Raw genomic sequence first — 14,181 nt, 5'->3', positions numbered from 1 at the left:
ACTGATCCTGTATCTTGAGAGCCTGACGCTTACTAATTTCTGGCTTTTCTCAGGCTGTTTCAAACCATCTTTGTGTCTCCCCCTACATTTCTGCCTCAAGAACAAATTAGCCAGGATGTAGACTGGGCGGAGGCTGACAACCTTCAGCTCATGGGGAATGGTCAGTGAGAATATAGGCCACCTTCAAGCCGATTTACCCAGAGGCTGGCAGTACAAGAAATTCTTTTACAAATGCTTTAAGACAAGCACGCTCTTTCTCACAGCACATTTGTCATGCTCCTTCCCTTGAGGTTGATTAACGCGGCCTTTCTGTTGTGATGGTGATTTCTTTTGGTACTTATGGGTGGCTTGGACTACTTGAATAGCTGCATTCTGGTGCCAAGAAAGAGTTTGATTAAAACAGGAACATCCTTGAAAGGATGAGACAGTCAGACCTGTGCTTTCATTAGAAAGTTTGCTCTGCAGTTTCTATATTCAAGAGTTTGCCACTTGCCCTCATGTTTGCTGCTGCTGTGTTCATGTGTACTAGACTAGAGTAGATAACTTGTTATAAAGTGCCATTTAGTCTCTAAAATGACTGTACTCATTTCAACAGACCTAGTTCTTTAATAGAAGTACTATTTCAACAGAAGTAATTAAAAAGCTCTGCCATTATGGCAAGGTACCCGCTTCTATCAAAACTTCATTTAGCTTATCGTTCTGCTTGACTTTCTGGAGTAATTTTTGAACAGACAAGGGGGTTTTTTTTGTTCTACCACGAACATTTCTCTCTGAGAAATAACCTTATTAATTAGAAATGTTCTTGCGTCATACAGATTGTAAAACTGAACTACCATGAAGTTTGTGACTTTTTCAGAGGACAGTGGGTAAAACTCTCTCACTTTTGTGCACTAATTACCAGGGGGAAAGAAGTATGACATATGTAAAAATGTTACAGATAGTGAACTATACCATGTTTCCAGTGGTGATGATAGCATTAACAGAGCCTAAAGCCAAAAATCTTAACAAAGTTATTGAGCTGCAACCCAGATAAAGCATGTGCACCCAGGGGAAGACAAAATTAAATGAAAATCTGATTTATGTTTACCATACTCAACATGAAGTGATGTTTTGATTTCATATGAAATTCACTTTTTTTGCAAGCAACTTCATTTATAAATAAGGCATTGGCTAGGAATCTGACTGATAGCAGCTTGCTGGGTTTCTTAGTAAACAGAATCCATAGGCAAATATGAATTAATCTTTAGTTGYGCATACTCCTATTTATTCACCTGTCTGCAAAGCTCAGGTGGTGGAGTTGTAGGTGAATATGCTATTGATCACGTCTCAGCTGCTGACCAAATCATGTGGTGTAGACATACGACTGATATAGTTCCATTGCAAACAATGGCAGTGAATGTTTTTCATGGAAATTTGGCTGATACAACCACACAAAACACTCCTGAAACTAGAATTTCTTTTGTAAATGTTGATACTTCTTGGTGATATCATCCACTAGACAACTGTCAGCAAGTGTTTTGCTCTGCTTTCTCTTTTCAGGATAAATTGATAGTTTCTCTTTAACCATAGGGTATTGATTCCAACTGTCTCTTTGACTGAGCCAAGCCTGCTTGGTCAAATGGGCAAGATTAGCAAGGAGCCACTCTAAAATATTTAGAAGTGATGTCTCCATTGAAGACAGCCCATCAAAGCGTTTCTTTTGAGCATGGGCAGAGCAGCAGCAGCTGCAGATTCAGAGTCACCTGAGGCCAAAGCACTAGGCCTATTACAGATCACACGCAGCATTTTGAATTACCTCCTGAAGTGAGCTGGCAGCCATTATAAAGTATGTGGAGCCTTTATACCTTTATGGATCTGCCGTTTTTTACAAGCATCCACTTATTCCTTTTAACAGAAGACTCTGTCCTTGAAGTTCTGAGCACTGCAAAGCTGAAACATTTATTCCTGTCAGCTTTAACACTGCTCTGGTAGCTCCGGAGACTTTTTTCTAAATGTGCTTAGTCTTTTCTGTGAAGCATAATAAAAGGTACTTTGGAGAAAATATTTACCTCTGAGACAATCTGGGCTAATATGAAAACTGAAAAAGCTGAGAATGAGGAGGAAGAAAAGCTTTCACCAAAATCACAAGGGGCACAAACTCACCAGAAAACAACCAGCTGGAACTGACATTGATCTTCTTCTCATCTCTTTTCCTCTTTTTTCCTCTCCTGTAGCAGCCAGTGAGCTCCTGTGACCCCCCACAGAGTCAATTTGGTGAGCCAGGCAAGAACATGACTGCAGCTCCCTCTGACGGGCCATCCCTCTGCATGCGACGCTTCTGGGTGACTGAGACACGAGAACGTGAACTTTCAGCTCTGCACATGAGGTCAAGAACAATTCTGTTGATGCACTGTTTAAGCCTTCACACAAGGTGTAAGAAACTGCAAGGGAAATAGTGTTACAGCTTCTCAATGTAATTTATTTGCTTTTAATCCCACTCTGACAACTATAGTATCTTCTCCAAGTTTTTGCCCCAGTTGCCTTGAACATATATATTTATATATATGTTTATATGTGTATGTTATGTCTAGATATATATATATATACATATATTTCCAGATATCTATCTGGCCTACCTCATAATAGCCCTGAAAATGCTCCTTTTTTCTGGGAACTTTATCCTTATGTGGACACAACATCCTATCTCCATTTTATGAATGGAAATTAAGCACCATGTGAGAGGCTTTCCCAAGGCCACACAGGAGCACTGGAGCAGAGCTGGGGAAGACCCCAGCATCTGTTGGTAGAATCTATTCTTTCCACCTATCCCAGAGAAATTATGACACGGTTGACTGGCCAGGAAACAGGAGCAATATCACGTTACTTAGCTGACCAATCACATTTATATATCACATCTTAAGGGCATGCCCCACCAAATAGCAGAGACCTTTTTGCTAAGAAACCTTGTGATTCACTGAGTTGGTATTCACCCTTCCTTTCACCAGAATGCTTAAAAATATGTAAATAAATGAATCATATTCGTGGGGATATTCACAAGAAGTTGATGAACAGCATTCAATAAATGTTTGCAGGAGCATTTGCACCAAAAGTGCCCTTCTGTCTGTTGTTTGAATTGTAAATTTATTGAACATTTATGAATATTAGCTGATAATTCATGAATGTAAAATAGACTTATGTAAGATGCTCATCATCTGATCAGGAAGCTGACACAGTGCCTCACAACTGAGATGAGAAGTAATGAATACCAAATATTCATCCTTACCTTTCTTAAGAGGCCCTTACTAGTTATGTTTGTTCACACACGCAGCTCATAGAACGTAGAACATAAACAATCCCATAAAAACATGACTTCRTTGGGGGTAAGCTGCAAACAGAAATTAGACTACATTTTTTAAATAAGTTGTGTCTAGTTCCACTATGAATAGTTTGCCTGCCTCTTTTAATAACTGACCAACAGAGATCAAATAGCAAGTATCATATGCATTTGTGAATCCAGTCTACAAATAATATTCTTGAAACCTTTTGAGAGTAAACTCCAATACATTCAAAGAAATCACAATTGACTCCTGGACAATGTGTGAGCATAAAATGAGATAAAATGTGCTGAATAAGCTATTCACTGTGAATTGTCCCCTTGACTCTAAAGTTTGACAAGATCCTTCTTGGGGAAGTACCTTTTTAAATGGAAAACGTACAGTTACATTTCAGAAAAAAAGGGGTCTATTAAGTGCCTTCATTTAATAATGAAGCACGCTGAATTATCTGTAATGTAAAACTTTGTTTAACTGATATTTCAAGGAATAAGTGGGAAAACAGTACTGAGAAAAACTGTTTTGTATGACTTACATGTCACCTTTTAATCTCTCCCTTTTCCCTCCTCACTGACCCACAATGAGACCTCTGCATTACTGGCTCCAGATTTGAGCTAGTTCCAAGTCACAGTTTCTGTTTGATGGTTTTGTTTTTCCCGTTCACATAATTTTGATGTTTACTTTCCCTGGCAATTCCTTTGGGCTTTGTTTGTAGTCCTCTCTGGCTTGTGGATAACATGCACTGGTGTATTTATATCTTCCATTTTTTTCCATAAAACTTAAATTTTAGTTTGGTCTTATGAGCAGAAGCAAGAAGAACAAACAATGCCATAATTTCTTGCAGTACATTTTAAAATTATTGCTATAAAATTTTAATTCCATTTTAAAATTCAGAATTTAAACATGCATTAGGTTGAATATGGACTGGAAAATATAATAGAGTAGATAGCTTATATGGAGCTGTTCCTCATTAAAAAATCTTGTTAAATCTACATATGCCTTTATGCCACTAACAATGTTTTTGAGCTCCATGCATGAGAGGCTACAACAGCCTAGGAATCGCTAGCGCAAACAGAGAGCCAGGGCTATGGCATGTGGTTTGCATGCTGTTGGAGTGAAAGGCATGTCACACACCTGCTTTACGGCTGTGGCATGCCCTAAGCTAGCGTTGACATGGTGCAGCTTGTGGCATACCGCAGCGCAGAAGAAGGCATGCAACATGCTGCTGCTGTCGGCAGTGTGCATACCGCCGGGCAGGAGCTCTGCAGCCCCCTCGCTTTTCCAGCCTAACCATTTGCTGACAGGCAGCATGTTCGGGTGGAAAGCGCAGGGTAGACGTTTCATGATCTTTCACCTACTTGTAAGATACAGCTTCAGAAAAAGGGAGAAGGAAGACTGTTAATCTAGACCATAAAATAATATTCAAAATTGTTCATTTAATATATACTAGRGACAGAGATATACTGTTGACATTACTATTCCAGGTTAGTATTTATGATGGCAGTGCCACTAGCGTAGTCTTTGTTCATGTGAATGATATAGTTGTGAACAGTTCCAGAGAAGTCACAGGAAGGTAATTATACGGGAATTGCGACAGTAGGTCGCAGACAAAGCACTCTGGTACACTCCCACACTCAGACCCCAGGCCCAAAGACATCGGGAGAAGACGTATAAAACTCTGCAATGGGAGAAAATCGCCAGGAAAGAAAGCTTGTTTGCAGAGATGAGACCTACCGCAGGAAGAACGTCACCATAGCGCATTCAGAATTAACTTCTGACCGTGCCCCTGATACCAGAGCGCCCGTTCACACACCTGAAACTCTTGAAGGACAGAAAACAGCTCCTTTTCTGCAATACTCATTTGTAGGACTAAAAGGATATAAGAGCCTCCTGAATTGTCAGAGACTTATTGACGTCAGGCATTGCATGATCTCACTCATGCGCCTTCAGCGAGGAAGCAGCCGAGGCCGACAGGCTCCCAGCTCAGGGGCTGGCAGCAGCGACTGTATGCTTCGCCGGAGCCGCAATGAAATAGTGTGTCAGAAATGCGTTATCACCTACTGATTCATTTCAGCCTTTTTCCGTCTAACTTTCATTTCTTGGGGTGTGTCAGAGCTCAATGGACCCAGATCTGGAGGAGAAAATAAAAAATAGTGGTTTTGCCTAGAAATGCCACTTCACGTGCAGGACAAGACAAGTTGTGCGAGTGTGATGGGGACATGGATACAGTGCAGTCGCGCACTCCTCACTGGAAGGAAAGAAAGGTTTGGTCTGTACATTACTGAGGGAGGGAAGTCCATCATTTCTGAACCAGAGACCTCAGTACCCAGATGGTCTTCAATACCTGCACTTTCCTCTTTCCCGCAGTAATGAGCATGCCCACGGTGCACTCTGCAGGCCTCTGCCCAGGCAGACCCGCGCGAGGGAAGAGGTGAATTACTTTCACCATGAGAGTCTCTGTCCGCTTGGAGACGCTCTCCGGCACTGGGTCTTGTGCCTGCCATTGCCAGACAGGTGCTCAGGGAAAATACCAAAGCTGCTTACATGTGCTGAGAAAGATATATTCTGGAGACATGGCCCACTCTCAAGGAAAAGGCAAAACCTGCTGTCCATTTGCTCCAGCATATGATGGAATGACATATCAAATGGGGAGAAACAACTGAAAAGAAAGGATTTCTGTGTAACTACCTTAGAGCTGGCAGGTTTTATTTCAAGAATACATCCTGCATTTTTGCTCCAAGTGCAGCAAATTGTTATGCTGACTGGAGAAAAATCATTTGTAAAGGCACACTGGAAAAGATCATGGATGCAGTGACTGTCATGGTGTGGAAAGCCAGGCGGGACTGTTTTGCTCATCCACTGCCTTGTGTTGCCAAGTAGGCGTCTCTACACAGCACAGTGCAACGCCTAGGCGAGGCACCAGAGCCTGCACCAGACCCGAGCCAGTCCAGTCGTGTGGACACAAGGCCTTACCTTGTCAAAAAGGATACGTCAGCCCAGCTGGAGCAGCAGGCTGGTTCAGCAGAGCTACTTTCACCGCTCAAGCAAACGTCTGTGCACAAAGCTGGCTTAGGCATCCCTGCATTGCACTACTCTGAATGTCCAAAATTTTGTCTGGTAATTCTTGCATGGGGTCAAGCCCACTGTGAAAGGACAATGTCTCAGCCTCCGTTATGCTGGGGCTGCTCTTGCTCCTAGCAGGACACACCATCTAGTTAACTTGAGAAGAGCAAGCTAGTTTTGGTCCCCTATTAGTGACTATCCAATGGGAAGCTGGGGAAGAAAAAAGGGGAATTTTAGCTCCTTTAACAATTCATGTGTTCATTTCATTCTCTATTCCRTAGCTGCAGCATATTCCGCACCCTGGCGACAGTAGGTTCTTGCAGCAGGATTTTCAAAGCAATTTGGTTACTAGAGTTTGCTATTCTGGTGTCCAGCTAAATCCTCATCCAAGACAAGGCTGCAAATTCTCCCTCTGAATAACGCAGCTAAATGGGGAGCCGTTTTTAATGCAGCAAGAGTGATGACGGGTGTGATGTGGGAGGAAGTAGTTATATATGTTAATTCTCCTAAAACAGACCAAAAGGACAAGCTGTTCAAGCCAATACTGCTCTGATCTATAATGAGACCAATTATATCTGAAGTTCCTTAAACATTGACAGAACGGGAACATTTACAACCCTGCAACTCCTCATTTTGAATTAGCTGACATGGACAGAGTGCCTATGGCTGCCTTTTCCTCTCCCTCTGCTTAACCACTTATAACACTGCCAGTTGCCTCTGGTGCACAGTTTGCAGAAGTAAATATGTCAGTATATATCGGAAATTCAAGGCCCTGACTCCTCTCACATACAAACAACTTGATACCAAAATTCAGATTAAACAGGAGGGGCAAGAAGCACTGTCAGTGGGAGCCTGCCCAGCTGACTCCTCTGCAGCCACAGAGCTATGCCACCTCACACCAGCTGAGGATCTGGTGCTCAGCACATAAGAAGTTGGCAGGCTGCCTCACACTACTCAATCTTAATTTGATGCCTCTGCTGTCTTTTCCACCTCGCTTTCTTCTGGAGCTGTCTCAGCAGGCTTGCTCTGGCTCAGGGTTACCTTTGTTACAAATGCTGACAACTCCTTGTAAATCCTATTACTCTTCTTAGTCCAGGCACCTACAATCCGGCAGCCCAAAATTTGCTCTGTTTATCAGCTGATGCATCCTAAGATCACAGTGTGTTATCAAAGCAAAGACAAGACTCTAAGTTCTTCTCTCTTCCTTTCTATGGTGGTACACTTTTTTCATGAAATCTAGTTGATTTTTTTTTAAATGACCATTGACTTGTCTGTCAGCCCATTACTGCTACAAAAATGTTGCCTTTCTTCACTGTGTTTCAGAGTCACGGTTTTCTGGATCAGATTTTCTTTTGTCTTAACCCAAATTCGATACCTCAGTGTAACTGCTTGAAATATAACCAAACATGGTGCCTCAGCATTCAGCACTGTTTACGGTGTATGAAGAGCAAGAGAAAGAGAGAGGAAAGAAGGCAGAAGGATTTGAGTTGGAGAGACAGGGAATTACCTCTGAGAACTTCCTCTGTTTATTATACGTAACTCATTGCCCCAGAGAAGCCTGTATGACACGTCATGCTTTCGCTATAACCCATATAACCTGTAACCAGCTGGCATACCACTTATGCTGTGTGGCTTGATAGTTGTCTGTCACCCTAGCTTTACTGACTAACATTTTATTAGAGACAAACTGAACTTTCAACAGTGCCTCAGGCTTTTGCTCAGGCAACGGCCCGTGGCCGCACAGGCAAGCGAGGACCGAAGGCCTCCCAGTGTGCAGGGCCCTCTAACACCACTGTCCTTGTGCTCTGGCTAGAAACAAAGGTCCCCAAAAGAGAGGAGCCCCTATATCAGGCCTGTGGCTACTGGGTAACCTCCCAGAGGCTGAGACAGCATGGCTGTACTCCTCCACCAGTCAGAAGAAAATGGAGGTGAAGGATCTCTCCTCCCATTGAGGTGGGATCTCTGGGGAAAAGAAAGCAACATGGCATGTGAAAATTGGCATCCTCTCACTTTTCTCGTCCCTTCCTAGGTCAGATGTGTAGAGAGGGCATGTTGTGTGCTCAAGGAAGAACTGAGACAAGAAGCCTCTTAGGTGTTAAAGAAAAGGGAGAGAGAGAGAGAGAGAGAGAGAGAGAGCTTGCAATGACAAAGTAACATCTTTCAATTCTTCGTCTCCTTCCTCTCTTCCCCTCCCACATACTAGTCCTCTATTAGGTTTTCCAATAAAATCAGATATTTTTTGTCCCCTGCAGCCCAGATCTTCAGACACAACACTCAGTGGTTTTGATGATCTCATAGCAGTCTCCAGAGCAAATGATAATTGCTGCAGAATTCACCCATTTTTTGCTAGAATAATTCCCTTGTTTTTCAGCATCCTGGCAATCAGATCATGGCTCTAAAGTAGCACAAGGACGTCAGTGATTCTACCCCTCTCACCTTGCCTCCCAAGGGCGCAGCTCTATTGCCAAAAGAGCAGAGCCCTCTTTCTCTCTGTATCCCCATTTACAGCATCTCACCCCTTTCTGTCCTGCCTAGCTGCAAGTAGGGAGTACAAAACTGGTAGCAGGAAATTAAATTTGGGTGGTCATCTCTTTGTTCCCACAGATTGACACAGACACAAATTAACTGTTGCACTTCAAAGCTACTTTTCAAAATACAAAATTATTAATATTATTTATATAACAGTTTTTTAGTTTTCATTTTAAGTAGATGAAGTATTCCTGAGCATTGTTAACATCTAGGAAGATCTGACTGGACAGAAGAGGCAGTTGTCCTCCCATGAGGGTGAATTCACTTTATTTTCTTTATTTTGAATGATGTAGAACCAAGTCATGGATCTGCTACCTTTGCACTTTGCAAGAATGCTGGTATAAATCCAAGGTGGATAGGCTAAATATGCCTGTTCCTCCTGCTTGTCAATCCATGAGAGTATCAAATCTTCAGAAAAAGTGAAGAACCTATAACGAAACTTTGCTCAAGCTATCTGAGATTCCAAATACTTTATTTTCTGAGACATGAGAAGGATACGTTTATACATTCCAAATTTCATCAATTTAGTTATCAATTTTACTAATTAGTAAAATAAATTTAATCTACCCCAAGATGTGCATTATTCAATCAATGTCAAATGCAGCTGTCAGAGAAACTCTTCCAATTCATTGACACATTAATTATGCCTTTTCAGACTGCAACAATTTGGATTGAAAATTTTTTTAAATTGAAGGTTTTTCAAAATTGCAATTTCCAAGAACCTTGTTTGTTTGATATTTGTTATGATAGTGGAAATCTTGGATCAGATCCATAGAGTTTCTCTCTCTCATCTTTCTTCAGCCACAGGCAATGAAGGACCAAATAAAATACTGATCATAGGAAACTGATTGGAAAGTTATGCTGGGGAATGAGGCAACTCCCTAAATATGTTACAGTGTAAATAGGAGCGCTGGGTGAACCATTGCTTTTTGGTTCATTGGTCAAACTAGAAAACAAATTACATCTGGCTTGACCCAAAATATATTTATATTTTTCCTGGTGAAATTAGCATTTAAAAGAATGGTTTCTCTTGGGCAAAACAATGACTTTGAAATTGAGCATGTTAACATTTTTGTGGTTTACTTGAACTTTTAAAAGTCAACAGGAAGCAGGAGATCAGTGTTTCGTTCAGGGTAGATCTATCCAGCGGGAGGAGGTTGGCGGGTGCTTTTGCCTCAGTTCTGGCTGGGTCTGCCCTGCCGTGCCACACAGGCTCTGCTTTGCTTCCCCACATAAATCACACGTTTCTCCCTATGGTTTCACTCAATAAACAAAATGATTGGTCCTCATTCTCTTCTCCAGGTGAATTTGCTATTTTTTCATCATCTCAAGCATACTGTTTTTTTAAAGGCGGGAAAGGGTTTTACACTGAGCATGTGCTAAAGACATGGAAGGGAAGTAAACTATGCAAGCAGCTTCACCCCAGAGGGTCATCCGTATTCAGGAACATAGTAAATCAACAGAAAATGGAGACTGAACACTGGAAAAAAATATTAAGTAGATATTATGGCAAGCGCTGTCTCTTGGGTCGAATAAGAATGGGTTACAACACTCTCAGCATAGCACAGGGAATAGTTAGGAATTTGCAGAAAGATGGGATAGACTATGTAGATCTTTGACATTTCACATCTATGTGATGCTATGAAATCCGTCTCTGGAACAGTTTAATAAGCCAGAATTAATATTGCACTTTCCCATGAAACGCAAGAGCATTTTCCTTGCTAAAGTTGTCTGGAAGAGAAATGTTCCCTCTGAACAAAACCGCAGGAGATAGTAAAAGCAGAAACTTTAACCATATCATTTAGAAAGTATAAAAATTAAATAACAACTTAGTTTTTTGCCATGTGTCAAAGATGTATAAGGCTGTTCCTCAAAATAGCTTGCCTGTATGCTTTGTAACACATGCTGGAATTTCCCTTCTCCTCCTCCACGTTCACTTCACCTCTAAATTCAAACACTGATGAGCACAATCTGTACAAGATTATGATAGTATAGTAAAACTGCAGATAATTCCATTCTCTGGTTAAAAATATGTTCAATTATCTTGACGTGTATGTTGTCCCCCTTGTGTTATACCTTGCTGTTGTAGCATTTATAGGTTTTTTAGATAAATACTTTTTCCAAAGGGTACTATAGGGTAAAGTCATACTGTTGAATAACATCACTCATTCATTTAATTACTTCAAGGAACTTCTTAAAAATCCTAYGTTCCTTTACTCAGATACGAGTTTCTTCAATCCCATTGAGCACTGAAGCCAGAGAGGTGCAAATGACATATATGTCAGAAAATGAGGACATTTCTTTGACAGTAAGCACCGAACAGCTCCTCTGATTTACAGCTTTTCACTTTAATATTTACAGTGTTATTGCCATTTGTATTTTACTAGTGAATCCTAAATTTCTCACAAACTAGAAAAAGTAATATAATGTTAGCCAGCACATATAGTATCATACAGTTTCAAACAGAGTCTATTAACTATGGAATAATTGTACTCTTCTGTCTTTGTCTGAAGTCTTCCCTACTCATTCTTGCAGTCACAAACTTCGGGTTTCCTTTCTCCAGACACTGACCAATTTTTTTACCTGATTGTCATTTAATAGATTGTTCAAGGGTTATCTACCATTGCTAGTCCCAGTCTCCAAATATAGTCTTATTCCTCAATCTTGTCCCTTGCATTGCAGTTGTCATAACTCTAATCATGTAAGTATTATTCAAACAGGCTCAAGGTTTAGTTGTTTAGACTGACCTGGCTATATCTATAAATGACTAATGGGATTTGAAATACATAGTTCATGTGTGTCTTTCCTTAAATGTCACTACCACCTGCATTTTGGCTGCCGGGAACATGATTTTTTTTTTCTTCCTTGTGAATGGCTCTAGGTCTCTTTTGATAAAGGCAGCCTTTGATGTGGCAGCAGAGCCATCCACACTGGTCTGCTCCCACCATCAGCTATTCTCTGCTGTTATGAAGGTCACTGGACCTGGAACGGTATCATCAGCTAAGTCAAAAATAGCAAGTTTCTGAGATGTAGCTAGTGATACCAACAGCAAAACTCATGTTGCCTTTGTGGCCTGTAGTTTGAGCTGCACTGTGTATTTAAAAGATAAGACCTAAGCAGTCAATGTATTACCTGAGTCTTAGTCTATCTACTTGGAGGATTTACAGTAAAGCTACCACTTATTGCCAATATTGATTGACTGTTTTGATACTGATACCCACTTAAGACCAGCTGCTGCATTCACATAAGCTGTCACAAGACACTGGAAAAAGAATGTCAGTCTCTGTCAACCTGGGCTGGATGGTAACCAATAACCTAAATGTAGAAAATTGCGTGTTCTGACTGCTTATCCCCTGTGCTGCCCAGGTCCTCAAAATAGCATCTAAATGAGCTGGATGTTTAATAATACACCATTTCACTTGAGTGTTTGACTGGGCAAGGGACTTGTGCCAATGAACTTAGGAACTTAATAAAAAATTCCCATGCAACTTTTAAATAGAAAATGAGAAAGGAGAAAAGGGAAAAAGCCTGTAAGTCTGTCAGACCACCGGACCTTGCAGTCCTGCTGTGCTGTCTGCTGGTCTTAGGCTAGCAATCAACATTTGAAGTTTTTTCTACATTTTTTGTATTATATAAATATATATACACAGTATTATACATCTATTTTGTATTATATAAGCCATGAAGCTACAATTTGCTGTATCATTTCTCCATGCATCTTCTTTCTTGAAAGTAGTTGCTAAAATACAGGGTATTTTATGCACATTATGCTTACTAAAAAAAAAAATCATTCTTTTACATGAAACCAGGAGAGAGAATCTTTCAGTCTAAGCAAGATATGTAGGCAGCTTTTCTCAGTTGCTGCAGCTATCAAAAAATGGTCGGTAGATTTACATACCTGATACAAGCTGGGAACATCAGCTCCTTTCGAAGCTAACTGGGATTTTCAGAACAGCATAGGGTAACCTAGGAACGCCAGCTGACAAGAATAATATCCTAAGAAGGCAAATGAAAAAAGACAAGCACCAGGCTTAACTTTCTAGGTTTAATAGCAGGCAATTGGTACAAACAGATTGGAAGTGAATTTAGAGTGTCTTTGCCTGCTAACTGCCTGGCATTGATGGTTTCATGGATTCATTGCTAACATTGTTCATCTTCTGGAGAAAAAAAAAAAAATTTTTAGCTGTGTTGTTGGAGTGAGGTTTCCAAAAGTATTCAATCATTGACTCAGGATCCAAGAGTTATCTTTTTAAGAAAAAATACCAAACTCAACAAACCTTATTGACCAATATCCAAACCTTTTATGGCTAAAAAGGCAAGACTAGAAAACTTTTCACAGTTTCTAATGAGATTTTTTCCATCTCCTTCTAGCAGAATTCGGGGTAAGAATGATTTTAAAATATCTTTGGTGAAGTTGTGTTTTAACAGAAAATCTTCCTTTATCTGAATAGTTGTGCTCACAAAGAGTGATTGTTTTCATTATGGCTACTGGGCTCCCAGCATGTGCTTTTTCCTCTTAGGGCCTGCTCCCTTCTCCACTGTGCAATGAAGCACTCCAACAAAAGCTCTTTTAAGACACTGTGCAGCATATCTGGATCATGCTATTTCATATTTTAGTCAGTGTTCTCCTCTACTCTGAATAAGCGTAATTTTAGTAGGAAAATAAAACTTAAGTTCCCACTTAGGTCTGCTGCTGTATATAAGTGAAGCTAGAAGGTGCATTGGATTAAATTACCTGAGTTTTTATGATCTTTGATGAAATGTATGGCTTCCAATCTCAGTCAGACACTTTGCTCTGTATGTATCTTATTTTCTTTTCCGGTTCATTCACTTACAGTTCTTAGGCATTTAGACTACCATTTGCAGAGTTTTGGAAGCCATCCCTAACACCACCACCAGTACTCTTGATGGTATCTTGCTCTAGTAGCTTCACTACTAAACAGCCACCTTGGCATGAAAGGTTGCATTTGGTTCAAGCAACTGTGCAACTGATAGAGTTGCTTAGAAATGTTCTATGATACCAAGCAACAGTATTAAAATTGCTGTTGGATATGAAGTTGGGGAAAAGTAAAGGAGAAAAAAAATGCTGCATCAAAGAGTATTGTCATAACACTTAACTGGGAATGCAAACACAGCTTACACGAAAGCTCTGAATGTAGCTGATGTGGTCCTATATTTACATAGCAGTGGTCTGTTATAAACCTTCTCCCAGAGAAAAGCAAAATAAAATTGCTAGCACCATTATCTTAAAATAGCATTTTGTTGTTATTGTTCTTCA

Source organism: Apteryx rowi, unplaced genomic scaffold (genome assembly GCF_003343035.1).
Source record: "Apteryx rowi isolate R43461 unplaced genomic scaffold, aptRow1 scaffold_377, whole genome shotgun sequence".
Classification (NCBI taxonomy): domain Eukaryota; kingdom Metazoa; phylum Chordata; class Aves; order Apterygiformes; family Apterygidae; genus Apteryx; species Apteryx rowi.
The sequence above is the reverse complement of the archived record's forward strand: the minus strand, read 5'-3'. Positions refer to the sequence as shown.